The following is a 22,284-nucleotide window of genomic DNA, read 5'->3' as shown; positions in this document are numbered from 1 at the left end:
TATTAAAAAGTACTTCTTTTTTCAAGTTATAATCTACAAGCACCACTGGAGGAGGTGGGACTATTATGGTGAGCAAGAGTCGCAACAGTCCATGTCCTCATGAAGCTTATATGTGAGAAAGAAGAGTGGTGAATGGATCTGGGGGCAGTCAGCCAAGAACACCCAGCACAGCCTGGCAATCCTTGTAAGAAGTTTAGGTTTGTCCTCTAGTGACACAGAACTCATTGGTGTTTCCTGTCTTTCTATGCAGTCAAATGCTCTACCACTGAGCTATACCCCCACCTGTCTTTCTATGATAAAGAGGCCAATGCAGGCACTTGAATGACAGGGACTGGAATTCAAAAATTATGCGATCCTGGAAAATTATTTTGAGCAATCCCAGATTTTCAAGCTTCTGTAAATTTTGATGGAGGTCATGGAGAGGGAGCCCAAAATACAACATCCGATGGGTTTGATCATCCATTGATTACTTAGAATTACAATTATGGCTTGGAAATTATTGGAATAAAAACAAAATCCCCTTTTTATTGATTTATACAAACTGCATGTATGTATGTGTATGTACATGTATACATATACATGCATCACCAAAAATATATGTATTCATATAGCTTTTCAGCAGGTGGCTTTTATAGTTTTTTCTCCCTATAATCTCTAAGAATAAACTATCAGATATACACACTAGTCCATATGGACACTTTCATAGATTAAAGATGATGTGTTCAGAGAGATACCATAGCACCACTCTTTGGATGGGGATGGGTTATTAATATCTCACTGAAGTGTTCCTTGAGGGCTTATAATAAGCTTTGAAGCGGCTTGTGACATTTGGTCATCTGCAAAGTCATGTGCAAGGAGTATGAGAAGGAAGACTGCCTTCCCCACGGAGAAGCAAGAAATTACAACCTGCAGGGCTTTCTGCTGCTCTTCCCCGTGCCTGGAATTCTCCTTCCTCCAGCTCTATGTCTGGGTTATATTTGTTCTATTCTTCAGCTTTTGGTTGATATATTCCTCCCTCTGAAAGCGCCTGCTGACAAGGACTCTCCCTTTAGACCACGGTTGTTCTTCTGTCACAACTCCTGCAGGTCCTGTGGTCGTTGAGTCAACGGCTGTTTTTTTCACCAGACTGTAAAAGGGAGAGCTTCGGGCTTCTTGGGCACTCCTTTTGCCTGGTACACAGGGGTACTTCTTGTACATTTGATAACAGGCCAGCAAACTTCCTGGTACAGGATTTCACTGCTTCCTAAGAAAGGCATGTCCTGGTACTCAAAGGGCTTGAGGTGGGTATAAACAGGTCAATTTGAGAAAAGAGCTAGCTACCTGACTTTGCTTAAGAAAAGTGGGAAAGCTGGGGGGGAGGCCACTAGAGGGAGAAGGAGAAGAACCCCCAAATATGAGTGCTAAGTGAAGAAATGAGGGACCCGGGATCCCTGTTTGCAGCATGGGAAAAAAAGAAAAATTGTGGAAAGATAATTTCAAGCAGTTTGCTGAGGCATTTCCAATGTAAATCTTCTCTTCCATCTCTCCTGTGAAATCATCAGTAAATTGTAAATTGCCTGCTAATCCCTTTGAGAGGCTCTATTATTTATGGTGACCCAGAGAGGGAGAAATTCTGTAACCCTAGTGGCTCAAGCAAGAATGAAGGTTAATATGGGGATGTGGGGACAGGGCAGTGATACTCCTTGAGAGGAAGTTGGAGAATGGAGAGGTTTGAGAGAAAGACCAGGAAAACCCCTTAGGACCTATGGGAAGAAAGTGATACCAACTTTCCAATCATTTTCCATCTCCTCTAGACACCTAAAACAGAAAAGAAGATTCAGCCATTCAGAGGGATAGGACTTGTTTTTGGCGTGTAAGAGGACTGCCATCCCATTCTCCTACATGTTTTATTTATTTATTCTTTCAAAAATAATTTTTTAAAAAATTTATTCATTTGAGGAGAGACAGAGAGAGCAGAAGCAAGGAGGAGAGGCAGGGGGAGAGGGGAAAGTAGACTGCCCACTGAGCTGGGAGCCTTAACATGGGCTTGATCCCAGGACTTGGAGATCATGACCTGAGCCAATGCTTAACCATCTGAGTCACTCAGGTGCCCCCGACCCCCGTTGGCTAACTGCTCACCAATGTCTGATCACTTAGGAAATAAGAAGGGTGATCCTGTACGGTGCTGTTAGCCTAACCTTGCTCAGCTTAGCCCAGATGACTGCTTCTCCACACCAGAGGGCTCGCATTCAGTGGCCTCATGCAAGTTTTAAAATTGACCAAGCAGAGGCTGAAACTTGGACCTGGTATGTTTGTAGCCATGAGGCCACTCACCAGTCACTGAAAGTATGTGCCTTGGTTTCTTCACCTGTACCATGGGGGGTGACAATGCAATCCCACAGGGATGTTAAGAAAATTAAAGGTGATAATAAGTGGCACCTGAGGCACAATCAGTGTTTCGTACATGCAATTTTCTGTTCCACTCTGAAACAAGTTGATAAAATGCCTTTTGAACTTTTCTCTCTCCTAGTGTCTCAAGCAGCAATAAATCACAGTAATTCTGATTCTGCTCTGCTCTTCTTTTAAGTCTCAGGTTCCATGCCTATAAAATCAGTCAGACTCCATTCTTCTTTGACAATAAATCTGACATTTTTTGAGTGTTAGCTTATACCAGGCTCTTTTTTTTTTTTTTAAAAGATTTTATTTATTTATTTGACAGATAGAGACCACAAGCAGGCAGAGAGGCAGGTAGAGAGAGAGGAGGAAGCAGGCTCCCTGCCAAGCAGAGAGCCTGATGTGGGGCTTGATCCCAAGACCCTGGGATCATGACCCGAGCTGAAAGCAGAGGCTTTAACCCACTGAGCCACCCAGGTGCCCCAATATACCAGGCTCTTTTATATCCTTGTGGTGAAACTAACTAACTAACTTCTACAAGGTAGATGATATTATCATCACCACTTCCCAGTTGAAGAAATTGAGACACTTGCTCAAGATCACATACATAGTAAGTGGCAAAACTGGAGTTGAACTCAGAACACTGGTCACAGAATCCAGCTTTTTATCACCAAAAAAAGTATATGTTATTATTTTTCCATGAAGAGAATGAAGGGTACCTCTGATTAGTAATAAGAAAAACCAAACTGCAACCCGATTTAATTTGACAAGATAATTAATTATTCTATTTAGTATAAAATGGGACACCTGGGGAAAGCCAGGTCCTATTACTTCCATCACCTAAGCTGGTCAAGTCACTACATCACTACTCCATGTAGTCCACAGGGCAGCATAGCACCTGGATGCTTGTTAGAAATGCAAAATCCTGGTCCCTCTCTGGGCCGACTGGATCAGAAAGATCATTTTAGCAAGATGATTTCTATGATCATCAAAGTTTGGGAAGCATCAATTTTGCTTCTTTTTTTTTTTTTAAGATTTATTTATTTTAGGGGGAGAGTGCTAGTTGGGGGGAGGAGCAGAGGAAGAGAGAATCCCAAGCAGACTCCCTGCTGAGCATAGAGCCAGCCGTGTGGCTCAGCACAGAGCTTGACTCAGGGCTTGGTCTCACCACGTGGAGATATCACCTGAGCTGAAATCAGAAGTCTGATGCCCAACTGACTGAGACACCCAGGTGTCCCTGCTTTTGCTTTTTGAACATCAGTGTCCTCATCTGTAGAATGAGAAGCTTGGTCTTGGATTTCCTTAATCCGTTCGTACCAGGGGTTCTGTGTGGTTCTCACTCCTGATGTGACTTATGGTCTCTGTGCCCACACCTGAGAGATGAATTCATTCCTTCTCTTCCATCTGCATCAATCCTCAAATACCTATTTTGAAGAGTTAAAAAGAAAATGAAGCTATTTGTTATGGAGGCATAGAAGACAATTGCAAAATCTTCATATTTTACTAAATTGAGTGGTTCAGGTAACCTCTTTAACTGGTTTCCACTTGTATGAATTTGTTTTTTTCAGTAGGTTGATTAATCCTTTTTTCACGCTTTTTACTGGGAGTATAATTTTAACTAAATATGTATCTGTCAAGGCCTATATGGCATTATTTAAGATAATTTGGCAGGTACCCCTTTCTTTAACAGAAAATACGAATGGCTTTTTTACCTTTACATTCTTTACTATACCAGAGAAGGATCACTTTGCTTTCTATTTTTTAAATGTTATTTTGTTACTTTTCCTTGATCAATATGTTGGCTTCTAAATGGACAATTTTTAAAAAAAGGGAGAGAAGAAAATTATAATAACTTGTGGTATGTTTTTTATTTAAACAAAATGACATATCACTGGCTAGCTGGAGATGGATGGATGGATGGATTGTTATGTTTTCTGCAGGTATCTTCAGGAGCTGAAGCCATTAGCTTTGTAGACCCTGAAACATAAGGAGGAGTCTGCTTATAGTTATTACACTTTGATGACAATAAACCTGGATTACTGAACAGTAGAGGGTGCAGTTACTCTGACCTCATTTTGTCTTCTTTTTACAGAAAATACATATTTCTACAATTGGACACTTTTATTCTTTGAGTGTTTGACTGTGTAATTAAAAGGAAATCATTCTCACTCCTGAATGGACTTCTCAAAGAAGTTATATGAGAGGCCAGCAGGTACATGAAAAGATGCTCAACATCACTAGTTATTTGGGGAATGCAATTTAAAACTACAGTGACATATCACCTCATGCCTGTTAGAATGGCCATTGCCAAAAATGACAAATGGTGGCATGGATGTGGAGAAAAGGGAGCCCTTGTACACTGTTGGTGGGATTGTAAGTTGGTACAACAGACATGGAAAACAGTATGGAGGATCCTCAAAAAATTAAGAGTAGAACTATCTTTGATCCAGTAATTCTACTTCTCAGCATATATCCAAAGGAAATGAAAACAATAACTCAAAAAGCTATATGCACCCCCATGTTCAGAGCAGCCTTATTTGTAATAGCCAAGAAATGGAAATCCATCAGTAGATGAATAGATAAGAATATATAAAGAGGAATATGTATTCTTATAATATATAATAATAATATAATATAATATATATAAGAATAGATAAAGAAGTTGTGGTACATATATACAGTGGAATATTATTCCACCATTAAAAATGAGGAAATTTTCATGTGTGACGATGTGGAAAGACCTTGAAGACATAATGCTAATATCTTACATGTGGAAAAAGAAAGAAAGGAAAGAAGGAAGTAAAGAAAGGAGAAAAGAAAGGAAGAAAGGAAGAAAAGAAACCAAACTGATAGAAAAAGAGATCAGATTTGTAGATTATAAATACCAGAGGTGGAGGGTGGTGGAGAGGAATGGAAATTGGAGGAAGGTGGTCAAAAGGTACAAAGTTCCAAATATAAATATGTAGTAGGGATACAGTGTACAACATGATGACTAGAGCTACTGCTCTATGATGTATAGGGAAGTTGATAAGAGAGAAAATGCTAAGAATTCTCATCTCAAGGAGAATGTATTTTCCTCTTTTCTTTTCTTTTTAATGTATCTATCTGAGAAAACAGATGTTAGCTGAACCTACTGTGGTGATCATTTCTCAGTGCTCAAGAGCTTAAACTTACACTGTGATGCATGTCAGTTATTTCTCAATAAATTTGGAAAAAAGAGAAGGAAATCATCATCACCAACTAATTTAATATATCCTGTAATTATCATAAATAAATCATAAAAAGAAGAACCAAAATTCTCACACCAAATATTCGAGAGCCAGGGGTTATGACATTTTTATAAAACCATTTAGTATTTCCTGAGGGTTTTACAACACTTTCACAGCTCTGAGTCACGAGCAAATAGGGAATGTGTTAATAATTGATGTCTGAAAATTCGTGCTCCTTATTCTAGTGCCCCATCTCAAACAAGTGATCCACAGACTCCACGTATCTTTTCCCTCCGATTTCCAGCAAGTGAGAGGATGACGTTTCTGTAAAAATTGCCAGCAAATCAGCTGTAGGCTGTTGTGCAGGTGGGAAAATGGCCAATTTAACTCTGAAAACTCCAAATTCCTATTCTAATGCAGACTGCTTTATTCCTAGGTTTTTTTCTTCTATCCTCACTCAGAAAATTCTTTGGTTGATACCGGGAAAGACTGCTTAAGATTTTAATTTTTTTGACCTATGTCACAAGATTCATGTTCTTAATTTTCTAACAGCCCAAATTTTTCACAAATATCTTATTACACAGTGAAAGTATCACAGCAATAAAGTGGACCTCAAACTATCCAGCACCAGAACTTCATGGAGGGATTTGAACCTCCCACAGCAAAAAATAGACACTTTAGGCCTTAATACCTCCAGATGACAATTCAATTAACTTACTCTTAAGGCAGAGAAATTGGCATTTTGTTTGCTTGCTTGTTTGTTTTTCTTCCACAATCAAGTAGCAAATGGTAATATAGATGGTCTTCAGATCCCACCCACAATTTGCAGACCGCAAATGTCTTCTCACTATTATTTCAGAAAATACAATCATGCTTTGTGTTGTATTCATTTAAAAACATGTATAGTTTTCACATACATACATATTTTATACAGAATATGCATATCACATAGACATATACATCTGTGTGTGTATATTGGAAAGGTGGGTTATTTTGCAAATACCACGTAGATATTCAAAGGTGAATTCAAGGTCACCCAGAGCCTTTGGCCCAGAACCCACAACTCTGGCCCTAGGAATTGTTCTACCCACCAGATTGTTCTTTCTGGGACTGCCTTTTATACTTATTGCGAATATTAAAAACCCCTTCCCTAAGTCATACTTCTCCCACTGTGCAGTCAAGCATGTCGCTTGTTCCTGGCAGAATGAGCACAACATGAGCTGAGCTTTGGGAGGCGGAGTCTCTGCACTTCCTCCTCAGCAACACTTGATTTGGAATCTGGAGACTTCATTCCTGGTGGGGTAACAACAACCTTTCCCCCATAATTAATTTCTGTAAGCTGCAGTTCATTAGCGAAAAGAATGACAGCCTCAAGACACTGATGCTGGCTTGTGTGTGACTCCAAATCTCTATTACCTTATTTAAAGGTGGAGTCACCATTAACGGTAATAATAATCCAAGCATCTTTTAATACCAACAGCAACTCAACCACCTTAAAATAATTCTGGTTGTGAGCAAACTAAGCAATTTAAAGGCAGCTCATGTTCTCTCTAAGTTTTTCATGGCTGCTACTGGGAATACTTGATAATTTATGAAGGCTTATACCATCAAATTAATTACATTTTCCGGATGTCACATGTCTTTTTTTTTTTAATACCTGCTGGCTCTGAATTATAAGTAATAACACTGTAGCTGATCACTCCTCCAGTTTATGGAAAATAATATTTGAACCATCTTAGAAATGCCATTATTCCAAGCACCGTCAAGTTAAAGATGTGTCAGCAATTTTTTATTCTTCATTTTATGTATTTTTAGTAAAAAATTAGAAGACAGTATCCCAGCTGGGAAGCAATTTTTTTAACAAAGTGTGAAAAAACATTGTTAGTCTTTTGTAACTAATTTGAGAGGAAAAGAGCTAGTTGCTGGGATATCTGAATTTCTTTTAGCATATGGGAACGTGAATAGGTTTAGGATTGAACAGTCCTGGAAAGTCAAATGCATTAGTCCAGAGTTAAAGCTAGAAGGAAATGAAACTGATTTAATGTGCGGGAACTGCAGATGAGAATCCATGTCACGGAAAATAGAGCCAATAGCCCAGTGTCTATTTCTCGTCTGTTAATAACTGGTCTTTCCTATTGGACATAGACTTGAGATACCACTGAACAGGTCGACAGACAGCTCCTGATTCTAGACTGATTGATTTTCTATTGTTTTTTTTTTTTTTTAAAGATTTATTTGTTTTTGTTTTTGTTTTTGTTTTTAAGATTTTATTTATTTGACAGAGAGAGAGAAATCACAAGTAGGCAGAGAGGCAGGCAGAGAGAGAGAGTGGAGAAGCAGGCTCCCTGCGGAGCAGAGAGCCAAACATGGGGCTTGATCCCAGGATCCTGGGATCATGACCTGAGCCAGAAGGCAGAGGCTTTAACCCACTGAGCCACCCAGGCGCCCCTCTATTGTATTTTAAATTCAGTTTAGAATAGGAATCAGGAACTCTGACTATGTGCTAACTTAATGTAACAACTCAATTTTTTTCCTTTTGTATAATGAATATAATAAAAGAAGTACTCATTTCTCCAACACATATATAGTAGTCCCACTGATTAGTGCAGTAGTTAGATGTAGCACAAAAGAATGGTTAGGAAAAGAAGTTTCGGAATTAGACAAATCTGGATTTAAAATCCTGCTCTGCTCTTGTGAACTGTGTGATTTTGAGCAAAATATCACATCATGCAGTAACATGTCATCTAAAACAAGGATGGGCAAAATATGCCCTACAGACCATAATCAGCCCACTGCTTACTCTTATAAATAAAGTTCTGTTGGAATGTGGCTGTGCTCACTCATTCACATTTTGTCTCTGATTGTTTTTTCTTTTTCTTTTCTTTTTTTTATTTTTAAGATTTTATTTATTTATTTGAGAGAGAGTGAGAGTGTGTGAGAGAGCACAAGCAGGGTGAAGGGCAGAGAGAGAAGCAGACCTCCCCACAGAGCAGGGATCCCGACATGGGGCTTGATCCCAGGGGCTCTGGGATCATGAACTGAGCTGAAGGCAGGTTAACAATCTGAGCCACCCAGGTGCCCTGTCTCTGGCTGCTTTTATGTCATAGTAGCAGTCTCTCAACAGACAGCTTATGGCCTACAAAGCCTAAAATATTTATTGTCTGGACCTTCACACAGGAGAAGTTTGCCAACCTGTGATCTAGTATACAGAAATGGTAGTATCAACCTGATAAGGTGATTGTGACAATTGGATAAAATAATGTGTACACATTGCTTAGGACATTGCCTGGAAGATAATGAATTCTCATTAACTGTTCAGTGTCATTTCCTATATTTTGCCAGACATTTGGCTCAGTGCTGGAGGCACCATGACAGCCTTGACACAGTCCCATCTTCAAGGAGCTTAAACAAATGATCTAGTATGATATGGTGATAGAGTCATGCAAGGTGCTTAGTGAGTACATAGGGGAGACATATGCAGTGGTATCTCTTTCCTATATTTATTATGGGGTCTATTGTGGCACATCCTGATTGGAAGGGAGCCAATGGCATAGGTGATAAAAGAATTCACCCAAGGCAGAACAAAAGAGTTAAAAGTTGATTGAATACATTGCTAGGGAGCAGTGGGCCGGACAAAGGAGAGACTGTCTGCCATGAGGTGGTGTGGTGAGGGCCTATGGCTACAAGGGGGAGTGAGGAAGTATGGGAACAAATGGAATTTTCCCTTTTTTGGTAATCTTAGGAACTGTTTTGGTTGTAACTGATCAGTTAGGGCCTATGGCTATTGCGACGTGGGTCCCTGAATGAACCCCTTTCCATTCAGCTCGGTGGTCACTGTGGGTCCTTTTGCCTTGCTCAAGTTTCTGTTGCTCAAGCCTATTGCCCAAAAGTGGTCTCTACATCTATGACATGTGAAACTATACATAGTGTTTTTCTTCCTAAGCATATAAGACATCATACAGATGACTTCTTGGTAATTAGTTTTGTAATGTTTCTTCTCTCCCAACTATGGTTAAATTTGCCGACTGACAGACACTGTGATTGTAAATGGTGCAGGGGGAAGACTAAATAGAGAATTTGAAGAGAACTGTTGATTCACTTTTCAATCAAATACAGCAAGGAAGGTGTTTTATGTATTAAACATGGTATAGTGTGAGACATAACATTGACTCAATATTATATACTTCTTAGACATTTGATAAAATCAGAAAGGCCCCTAGTGACCTCCCTTCAAGTTACTTCCCTACTCTGTTCCTGAGAATAAGGTCCCCCAGCCAAGCAACTCTCCCAATCAAATGGGTCAGGTATACTTCCTGCTTATCCATGAGTAGAAGATTTTAGTTCTCTGCTGGCCCACAGAATTATTCAAACAAGGCAGTTATGTTCTCCCGTGGATCCAGAGGACACCCTGCACTCTCAACAGCCCAAGTTATTGGTTGCTCACTCTGTTCCCATTGGAAAGCCCCTGCGGTCTTGTGTGGCATGGCTGCCTTCCTTGCCCAGGTAGGGATTATATGTGACCAATAAACTGTTTAATCTCATCTGTCCAGCATTGGGTGTCAGTGTTCCCCCACCCCCATAGCCCTAGAGTGGGAATCTCTCCCTTACCCACAAGATGAAGAGCAGATGATTAAAACACTTGGCACAACGTGCCCCATGACATATTGAAACTCCTAGAGCCTAGTATAACTCACTACTCAGAAGACGCCTTGGTACTTCAACATTTTGTGTTTCGTTTTAATTTGTTTTTTAAAGAAAGGACAGAGCCAGAAATCACTTAACCATGATAAAGATGCAGGACAAGAAGCACGGCGGTTTCAGCCGTTGTCTAAAGCAGAAAAAATATTATGTGAAATGAATCCCATTGGAACAGGTGCTCAGTTGGTCCCCTTGGAGTAAGCATAGTGTTCAAACTATTTCCCTGTTGCAACAATACATTTTTATGAAGAAGATATGTTATGACTAATATCTTAAACTGATTAGACAGCTAATATCAATATTAATTAGTATATTAACCAAAAGTAGGGTAAGATGCTGAAATAGTAAAAGAAAAAAAATTATTTCTAAACTTTAGCCTCACTTTTCCCCTACATTTTTTTCAAATTAAAGATTTTTGGTTTTTTTCAAATTAAAGATTTTTGATGTTCTGCAAACATCAACATAATCCAGCTCCAGAACGTTTCATTGCACCCATTTGCAATTTATCTACACTCTCACTCCCAGCCCTTAGGTAACCCCAGTATGATTTCTATCTCTATGAATTTGCCTTTTCTAGACATGTCATATAAATGGAAGCATACATTATGTAGGGGGCTTTTTTGTGTTTAGTTTCTTTCACTTAAAATAACGTTTTTCTTGTAACTATAGTTAGCAATACTGCATTGTATATTCAAAAGTGGCTAAGAAACTAGGTTGTAAAAGTCCTTATCTCAAGAAAAAAATTTGTAACTATCTGTGGCGATGGATATTGGCTAAATTTATTGTAGTGATCGTTTTGCAACACATATGTTTATCAAGTCATTATATTATATACCTCAAGCTAGTATCACCTTGTATGTCAATTATATCTCAATAAAAACAAAACAAAATATTTGTTGAGTGAATTAATTTAAAAATAATGTTTACAAGGTTCACCTATGTAGTAGCATAACTCAGTAGCTTATTCCTTTATGTTCCGAAATAGTATTCCCTTTGTATGAATTTTGTTTATCCTTTAAACAGTTGTTGGATATTATTACTGTTTCCAGTTTGAAGCTGTTATAAATAATGCCACTGAGAACATTCAGGTACTTTTGTGTGAATGTATGTTTTCACTGATCTCAGGTAGACTCCGAAGAGTAGAATTTCTGGATTGTATGGCAGGTTTATGTTTAACTTTTGAAGACACTGCCAAACTAATTTCCACATTGGTTATACCATTTTATCTTATCTTATTTTATTGTATTTAATTTTAATTTTATTTATTTAAATATTTTATTTATTTATTTCACACACACACACACACACACACACACACACACACAAAGAGAGAGAGCAAGCACAAGCACGGAGAGTGGGAGAGAGAATCATACTCTGGGATTCTAATGCGGGGCTCGACGCAGGGTTTGATGAGGGGCTGGAACTTTGGATCCTGAGATACGACCTGAGCGGAAAGAAGACACTTAGCCAACTGAGCCACCCAGTGCCCCTTGGCTATACCATTTTGAAACAATTGTCTCTGATACTTGCTGTTGACTTGTTTTTATATTATAGCCATTCTAATAGATGTGTAGTCTTTTGCCCATTTTTAATTGAGTTGCTTTTTTCATTGAGCTGTAAAAGTTCTTTAAATAGTTTACAAGTCCTTCACAAGATTTGCAAATATTTTCTCCTAGTCTGTGGTTTGTCTTTGTATTTTCTTAATTATGTTGTTGGTAGTACGGAAGTCTGATTTCAGTAAGGTCCAATTTATCAATTTTTCTTTTATGGGTTATACTTTAGATGTTCTATCTAAAATTCTTTGCCTAACCCAAAGTTAAAATGTTCTTCTCCTATGATTAATTCCAGAAGCTTTATATTTTTAACTCTTTCATTTAGGTCTATCTATGATCAATTTTGAGTTAATTTTTATATTTGACATAAAGATCTATTTGTTTGTTTGTTTTTTATGTGGATAGCCAGTTGTCTCAACACCATTTGTTGAAAAGTCTATCACTTCTGCCTTTGAATTGCCTCAGCATCTTTGCTGACAATCAATTGACCATAAATGTAAGAGTTTATTTATGGACTCTCAGTTCTGTTCCATTGATCTATGTGCTTTTCCTTGCATGAATACCACCTTGTGTTGGTTACTATGACTGTATAGTAAATTCTGAAATTAGTAGTATAAGTTCTCCAAAATTGCTTTGAAAATTCTAGGTCTTTTGTATTTCTATATATAGTTTAGGATTATCTTGTCAATTTCTATTAAAAAATCAGCTAGACTTTTGATAGCAATTGCATTGAATTTATAGATTAATTTGGGGAGAATGACCATTTTGATAACATCGAGTTTTCCAATCCATGAATATGAGATATCACTTCATTTGTGTATATTTTTTAATATTTCTCACAAGAATATTTGATAGTTTCAGTGTACAGGTCTTATAATTTTTGTTAATTTTTCCCTAAATATTCTCTCTTTTTTCATCTGAATATAAACGAGATTGTCTTCTTAATTTCATTTTGGATTGTTTATTGTTAATGTATAGAAATGCAATTGATTTTTATATCTTGATTCTCTATCCTATGGCCTTGCTAACCTCAGTTGTAGTTATTTTTGTGATTCTTTGGGATTTTCTACAAATAGAAACATGTCTTTACTAATAGAATTTTATTTCTTCGTTTCCTACCTGGTTGCATTTAAAATTTTTTTTTCTATCTTTTTTCTTTCCTTTTTCTTATTTCTCTGGTTAGAACCCTTCATACAATGTTGAGTAGAAGTGGCAAGACCAGACATTTTTGCTTTATTCTCAATCTTACGTGGGAAGCATTCACATTCAGTCTTTCACCATTAGTGTGATATTAGCTGCTTTTTAAAAATCTCTTGTAGGTATTCTTTATTGGACTGAGGAAGTTTTCCTTTACTCTTGGTTTGTTGATTTTTTTTAAAAAAAAATCACTGGATGTTAGATATTTGTCAAGAGATTTGTCTCCACTATTGAGATGATTAATTATGTGGTTTTTGTTCTTTATGAATATGGTATATTATATCAACTGATTTTTGAAAATTTTTATTAAATCTTTTCATTTTTATTTCTTTTATTTTATCTTTGTTTATTTGAGAGAGGGAGTGAGCACAAAGGGAGAGTAGGAGGAAGAAGCAGAGAGCCTGATGTGGGGCTGAATCCCAGACCCCGAGATCATGACCTGAGCAGAAGGTAGAGGCTGAGCCACCAAGGTGTCCCTGATTTTTAAATGTTAAGCTAACTTTGTATTACTAGGAAATAAATTGGCTGGTTATTTTCTATAATTTTATATATATATTCTTGGATTGTATTTCCCAATATTCTATTAAGGATTTTTTGCATCTATGTTGCACTCCAGTTTTATTTTTTTATGAAATAGGCTTTGGCTATTGTAATTACAATAACAATATTGTTGTTGGCTTTGTTATTACATAATACTGGCATCATAGAATGAGTAGGGAAGTATGGCTAGTTCACCCTACCCTGTGTTTGGATGTGGATGAAAAGCTTCATAGGTCACTTAGCACCTGAATTGGTCATATAACACATGGCTGGAGTAATGGCAGTGAAGAAAAAACATTGCTTAAGAAAATAAATGACAGAGGTCTCTATTTTAGGATCACCATTTTTTTTTTTTAAGATTTTATTTATTTATTTGACAGAGAGAGACCCAGCGAGAGAAGGAACACAAGCAGGGGGAGTGGGAGAGGAAGAAGCAGGCTTCCTGCTGAGCAGGGAGCCCAATGCAGGGCTCCATCCCAGGACTTTGGAATCATGACCTGAGCTGAAAGCAGACACTTAACCACTGAGCCACCCAAGTGCCCCAGGATCACCAATTTTTCTTTCATTACCTCAAAACAAGTCTTTCAATACTTTAAAAGTTTTCCTTTTCTTGATTATACTGTATGGGGAGGACAGTTGTGGATCAGAGCCCTGTTATGCAAAATATGGTCCACAGACCAGCAGCACTGACATCATCTGGGAGCTTGTTAGAAACACAGACTCTCAAGCCTCATTTCAGACATACAGAACCAGAATCTGAGTCTTAACAAGATCCTAGGTGATTCATTTGCACTTTAAAGGTTGGGAACCACTGAACTAGATGCTCCTAAGTTTACTTCCACTTTTAAAATTTATATGATTATAAAACTTTGGTATAATCAGCAAGATTGGTAACAATACAGAAGTTGTTCTGATTAGAAACATGAAGTGTCACATGGATTGGAAGGGTCAAGAAGGAAAAAGAGATTAAACCAGATGTAATTGTAAGTGTGAGATTTTTCACTTGTCATCTGGAATTCATGGCTACCACACCTGGTGTATTGAACATGCTAGATTTTTGGAGTGCTTTTATAAAGCAACTTTATTTTGTATTTTCTTTGTCCTCTTGTCTTTAATTACTGGGATGAATTTTCCATGGCCCTGAACAAAATTTGACATTTCTGTAACTTTCTGGTCAAGGACTTTCTGGTCTTTTATTTAGAAACTGAGAATGTTAAATTCAAGAGCCTGCCTTTCTTCTCATCCTCAACTAGGAGGGGCTTTTAGGGTGAGCAATCTGCCCTGTAAAAAGAGCGCATACTCAGCTTCTTCTCCCTTTTTGGATCACCTTCTCCCCACTCGACAGGTACCCTGATTTTGAGGGCAGAAAGGGAGGCAAAGGTGATATGGAAGCAGGGTGGGTAAGGTGTGTCAGGAAATTTCTATTTTCCTGTCTTATCTTAGAGAGGTTTTGAGGCTTCCCAGTTTGGCCTTTAGAATTCTTCTTGGCCAGAACCCCTTTGTCTCATGTGGCCTTGGAAACTTAATAAATCATAAGGATACACATAATTTCTGATCCTGCAAAACTTCTCAACCTCGGAGTAACCATCCATACTGTCTACCTTTATACTTAATAGGCAAAATCTGACACGAGTCCACTGTAAATGTTCCAGATACAGGAGACACAAATTATGTTCTTTGAGAGGCCCTGGGAAGCCCCTCTCACTAGGCTTCAGAATGGTGGAACTCCTAGAACCACCAAAATTCATTGCAAAGAGTTTATATCTAGAATTCCTTCCTGACCTCTATGTAGTCCGACCCAAACTGCAAACAAGGTAAAGAAATAACAGGAAACTAATTTTTAGATATTATCCTTCATAAGACATATGTCTTGGTATAGTAGTTATTTTAGGAATGTCAAATCTAGGGGCGCCTGGGTGGCTCAGTGGGTTAAGCTGCTGTCTTCGGCTCAGGTCATGATCTCAGGGTCCTGGGATGGAGCCCTGCATCAGACTCTCTGCTCAGCGGGGAGCCTGCTTCCTCCTCTCTCTCTGCCTGCTTCTCTGCCTGCTTGTGATCTCTCTCTGTCAAATAAATAAATAAAATCTTTAAAAAAAAAACCTCATATTAAAAAAAAAAGGAATGTCAAATCTATCAAATCTTTATGGCCCATTGAAATATCCAATATAAAAATTGAGGTGAAACTGTCCTAAGTTTTTAGAAAATCGTAGCATGTGCCCACATACACACACACACTCACACACACACACACACACACACACACACTATATATATATATATATATATATATATAGCGCTTTGTTGTGGGAGACTTCTGAGAGGAGACTGCTTTCTGATAGAGTTCAAATCTGAAGCTCTGGTGGAGGATCCAGGGAAAGTCTATTTTTATTTTTTTTTTTAAAGATTTTATTTATTTATTTGACAGAGATCACAAGTAGGCAGAGAGGCAGGCAGAAAGAGAGGAAGGGAAGCAGGCTCCCTGCTGAGCAGAGAGCCCGATTCGGGACTCGATCCCAGCACCCTGAGATCATGACCTGAGCCGAAGGCAGCGGCTTAACCCACTGAGCCACCCAGGTGCCCTCCAGGGAAAGTCTATTGGACTTTTCAATAGCGGGAGTGCCTGAAGGAAAGAAGAAACCAGTCATCATGAGCTTGAAGAATATAAAGAATAGGTATTTGGAGAAGAGTATGGATTTGGATTATACTGTCTCCCACATGAATGTATTTCTAGCTTCAGTTTTCTGGGACATCTGAATCCTAGAGAATGCAGTAAATAAAACTAAAAGAGCTTTTGCTAAAAGTCATACCCCATGTGGTCCAAATAACTTTATTTTAGGAATGCTGCTAACAGTATGTGACCCACAGAAGGACACACCATCTCTCTCATTCTGCCACTGAGAAGGACTCAGGAGTGACTTGGGCAAAACGGTTTTTCTGTGCTTGGGAAAGAAGGAGAAGAAGTGGCCACAAGGGCTCGAGGTATAGATTTAAGGCTGTCAGTACCAGCAGAGCAGGGTGTTCACAGGCAGGGACTGTCCTGTATCCGTGGGAGTGTGGGAAGTGTTGTTTCTCCTGAGGCAGTACCAATCATCATGGCTGCCATCCATACAGACTTGTTCGTGAACCCACAGGACCTCTCAGGAAGCACTGAAAGTGTCTCAATATAGGCAAGAAGCTAAAAAAGCCAAAGTTCTGTTTAAGTACATAGGGCTTATGAATTAATGGACTTCTGGTACAAACGTTTTGTGTGATCCCATTTGTTACTCAATGGATAAAAAGGCATCAAAAAAATCTCGTTTGGAAGGGCAAGTTTGGTCTCCTCAGTAATGGAGCAGAGTTGTGAACATTGAGAAGAGACTCACAAAAATAGGATTTGAAGTCATCCAGAATAGGGTCAGGCTTGCTAAAGAATCATAAAACCGCATAAAAGAGCAGCACCCACAAATGTGCTCCTTTTTCTCTATAGTTTCTCTCATTCTGAGTAGAGGAAACACTGTGGCAATTATCTTAGTCGTAAACCACTGACATATGGGGAACAGAATGTATGGAAGCAAACCTTAACCTTTTCATCTTCCAGAAACAGTTACATCTTTTTCAATGGAATTAGCATTAATACATCTGCACCTTAAAAACATCTTAACACTAACCACTCTTCCTTTGACGAGGACATTCCTTTCTCTACTCATCAACACTATGTTGGAATCTTCACATTCTATTCTGCCAATTTTCAAAAATTCTCCTTCTCCTCCATTCTTTGCCTTCCCTTTCTCACCTCACTTTTCAAAATGAAGAGGAAGGAATATTTCTGGGGAAAAAAAACTCCCAACCATGCAATTTTCCCCAAATGTTTTTCCAACTAGCAAAATAATGACTTTTGTTTTACTTTTTTCTTTGGACAAACACGTTACTTGAGCTCTTGACTGCATGGAGACACAACTGCATGTTCGTACTTTATTCTGTGTTCTGTCGAACATTTCAGTGTCTGAAGCTAAAGTCTGGGAAGAGAGGGAAAGTATCATCAGAGATGTTTGGGCTTTCAGCCAAAAAAAGAATCAGAACACCACATGAAACAAGCCTCAAAACTGGGAATGGGGCTCAGCTGCAGAACATATGTTTGGGGAAGAAAAGCACTTTTCTTCTTTGTAGTAGCCTTACCTTTGATACATTCCCCACTTGGCAGTCTTGACTAATAAAGCATTTTTAACGAAAGCAATCTTGTGAAATTCTTGGTTTTCATCTTTCCATGTTTTAAATTCATCAGATTCAGCAGTGCCCTTTTCTGAACATTAAGGTTAGTGGTCTTTAACAAAGATTTGTACGACACATATGTGCTGATGTTAAATCAGATGAAACAGACTTAAGTGTTTCTGGAGGATGGAGAGGTTGAGGTTAACTTCTGCCCGTTTGACTAACTGTATGTCAGCGGAGCGTGACTGAAATAAATGGAGCACAAGAGTTCGATCCTTAGTCGGACGACAAGATTCAGTTTATTACAGAGGTGGAAGCAGAGACCAATGACCAGCCACCATGCTGTGCAATTGCATTTTCTGCTACATTTGTGCTACATCTCTGAACTGGGGAGCTGGGTCACTGCCCTATTATGTTAGACAAAGTCTGAGAGTCGTCGAAGGCCTTCCAGGTAGCAACATCTGGGTGATACTTCCCAGCACAGAAAGGGCCTTAAGGAACAGAGCTCATGCCATTGCACATCTGTTTCAGATTTGAAAATCTGGTGTTCTCCTTGTGAGGATGTCCTTGAAGATTCTTTAGTTGTTGATTGCAAAATTCACCGATTTTTTTAGAGGTATTGATAGAGTACCGCAAACACATTTGGAGAGTCATGTTTCAAGGGCTGGGTCCTGATTCTCAAAGGGAGAACATTTGGGGAGCTGGTCAGGTAATCCCCTGATAGAAAATGCATGCTTTTGAAATGTGGTGTATCTGTTTCATAATCACTCAATAAGCAAGATCAATCATAGCATTTTCCAGTGTCTGATATGAGGATAATCAACATGCCTTTCCCTATTTTGTTCTGGTTTGGGTGTTCTTGGGAGTTTGCTGGCCTCAAAGAAGAAGGAGGAGAAGGAAGAGGAGGAGAAGGAGGAGGAGGAGGAAGAGGAAGAGAAGGAGGAGGAATAAGAGGAGGAGGAGAAAGAAGAAGGAGAAGAAGGAGGAGGAGAGGAGGAAGATAAATTAGTTAAGTTGTTGGCTTGAGGACAGTTAAATGAAAAACCACATCAAAATATTCTATTGCTATATGTGGGGAAACTTGGTGCTCCTCTGGGACTTGAGTCAGATGTGGAACCAGAGGTTAAACACCTGTCTTATTAATGGGTCTTTGGAAGAATAGCTACCTAAATATAAAATAATTCATCTGGTGAGTTAACTGAGCCTCAGGTCAGCCCCACAAATGCTAGGTTTATGCTTGCTGTCCAAATTAATTACCTCCAAATGATAGTTTGCAATTGACCAGCCATTTGTATTCAGACTTGCTTCTATTCAAACAAGGACAGAAACCAAAGAACAGGGCAGCCAACTGAAGAAAGAGAAGAGTGAATATTCTAAATATAATGACTGCAAAACAAAGCCAAAAGCCTCTGGGCATAGTAACTATGACCCCCACTTCCATTTCTCTACAGGTCCGTTTATTCACACAGAGTACGTAGTGCCATGGTAAGAATTTGGCTATGGTGTCCATGTAATACACATCTTTCAGAGTCAGAATAGAAATCTCATGGCTTTGTTTTTCCTATTTGATTCCTAATACATGAATATTGAGCTTACTATCAACTTCAAGGGGTCGGAATCTAGTGTCTATGCTTGCCATAGAGTAGAGCTTCAAAAGCTCCCGAATAAATGTTTTGTTGATAGTAGAATAATTCTGGTGTCAGAACAGAAGATTCATATGCAGTTTTAGGTCAGGCAGAAAGATGGAGATTAAAAAATAATAATAATAAGGGACACCTGGGTGGCTCAGTTGATTAAGCATCTGCCTTTGGTTCAGGTCATTCTCCCAGGGTTCTGGGATGGAGTCCCATAGCTGGCTCTGCTCAGCCAGGAATAGGCTTCTCCCTCTGCCTTTGCTCCTTCCCCTGCTTGTGCTCTCTCTCTCTCAAATAAATAATAACTTAAAACAAAATAATAAACAGCTTTTCAGGAGTCCTGGCTTCAGAACCAAGTTTGAGGACCAGGTTTCAGGACCAAGGAGGACCCAAGAGCAGTAAGGCAGAGCTCTGGAGACAGCTCTCCCTTTAAAACTGACCCTGCAGCTTCCTTAATCTTCAAGTTCTTCCTCAGCTATTTCTGGCTCCTTTCTCACTGTCAAGTTATGAAATATGCATTTTTATTATGCTTAGTTTATAGGTAGAAAAGTAAATCCCAGAGAGGTTACATAGTTTACCGGGTATAGCATGATGTAAATGAGGAAGGACTGAGCAGGAAATAGACCGAGGCAGTCTGATCTCGGTGTCCACATTCTCAGAAGCCATTCTCCACTGCCTCTCAGTGATCAGTGGCACATTCAAGAATCTTAATAATTCTGATGATGTGATTTCCGAGATGTGTGAAATGACATGTGTGATTAATAAGCTTCTCATACAGGTTCAACCCAAACTAGGTTCCTAGTTGTGCAGAAGATTGAAATTTCCCAAGAAAAGATCCTTAGCTAGAATTATAATTTCAATCTTAGTATCTCTCTTCTTGTATTTGATGCCATTCTCTGACCCTGAAGTGATAAATGCTTACTTGACTAATCTGAGTAAGGCAAGAAATATATTCAGGAAATTAAAAAAAAAATTCACATAATCCTGTCAGCTAGAGATAATTATTTTGTTGGCTTGTCCTATTGTAAATATGTTATGTGTGTGGATAGATGCATTTATATACATGGGTGTTGTAATGATATTTACTGAAGATCATGGAAAACTAAGTGGTAAAATCAGGATTCAAACCCAGATCTTCCTGGAACAGATTTCTGAGTATATAGATATGTACATATCCTAAAAACACCAACCTGTATGTATAACACATAAATTAAATTTAAATTTTACTTTAACCTTATTGTTATTAATTACATCATGCATCTAGTCTTCAATGACCATTTTCACATTTGTATTAAGTTTTATAATCATGTTGGAAATTACATAGACACTCTTTAATGGATCTCACTGTTCACTCTTATTTTCAACCCATTGTTGTTTTTTCTTGCATTTCTTTTTTAAAAATCCACTTTAGTAAGGTATGATTGACACATAAAAAACTGCGTATTTCGTGTACATAACTTGATGAGTTTGGAAATAAGTATACATCTGTGAAAGCATCATCACAGTCTATGCCACAAACATATTCATCATGTCCAAAAGTTTTCACCCTCCTTATTTTTCCAGCTTTGTTAGGATATAATTGACAAATAAGATTGTAATACATTTAAACTGTACAATATGATGATTTAATAGATGTATACATTATGAAAGGATTTTCCCCATGAAGTTAACACATCCATCACCTCACATAGTTACCCCTTCTTTTTTATTATTTTTTTGTGAGAACATTTAAGTCCTACTTTCAGCGAATTTTGGTTATACAATACAGTGGTATCAACCACTGTCACAATCTTCTACATGAGATCCTCAGACCTTATTCATTTCATGATTGAAAGTTTGTACTCTTCACCAATCTCTCTCTACTTGTCTCATCTCCCAGTCCATGGTAACTATAATTCTACTCTCTGTTCCTTTTTTTTTTTTTTTTCTGATTCATGGATGAGTGATACAATGCAATACTTGTCTTTCTCTGTCTGGTCTATTTCACTTAGTATAACGCCCTCCAGTTTCATTCCTGATGATGCAAATAACAGGATTTCCTTATCCTTTAAAAGATTCTATTTATTTATTTGACAGACAGAGACCACAAGCAGGCAGAGAGGCAGGCAGAGAGATAGGAGGAAGCAGGCTCCCAGCCGAGCAGTGATCTTGATGTGGGGCTCAATCCCAGGACCCTGAGGTCATGACCTGAGCCAAAGGCAGAGACTTTAACCCACTGAGCCAGCCAGGAGCCCCAGGATTTCCCTCTTTTTAAAGGCAAAATCATGTCCCTCTGTGTTTGTGTGTGTACCACATACCACATTTTCTTTATCCACTTACCTATTTACAGACACTTAGGTTGTTCTTATACGTTGGTTGTTGTGAGCAATATTTACTATGACGTAGTGTTTGTGATAATATTTTCTGTGAACATCGAAGTACAGATATTTCTCTCAGTTGATGATTTTTGTCTCCTTTGGATATGTACCCCAAAGTAGGAATGCTGGGTTACATGGTAGTTCTTTTTAAAGTTTCTTGAAAAAACTTTATGCTGTTTCATAGTGTCTGTATCAGTTTATATTTCCACCAAATTGTTCAAATTATTTAAATAGTTGTTTTCAGGAAGTACTTAAATATTATATTTTCTGACCCCTGTGTGTGTCTGAAATGTTGGGTGTCTGCACACAGAAATGAAAATCCTAAATATATATCCTATATATTTTACTGGATCTGATCTCTTTAGCTGTCATCAAAATATTGGGGTCTGTACCTTGTTCTGCTGAATTTTGTATTAAAATATTAAATCTGTCCTTCATTAAATTTATTTTGTATTATACTCAGAATATTATGGAAAGATTATGCTGTAATTTTTAATTGCAAATTCATGTCTTTCACATCGTATACACTTTCTTA

This window comes from Mustela nivalis (assembly GCF_964662115.1).
Source record: "Mustela nivalis genome assembly, chromosome: 2".
Lineage (NCBI taxonomy): Eukaryota > Metazoa > Chordata > Mammalia > Carnivora > Mustelidae > Mustela > Mustela nivalis.
Note: the sequence above shows the minus strand (reverse complement) of the source record.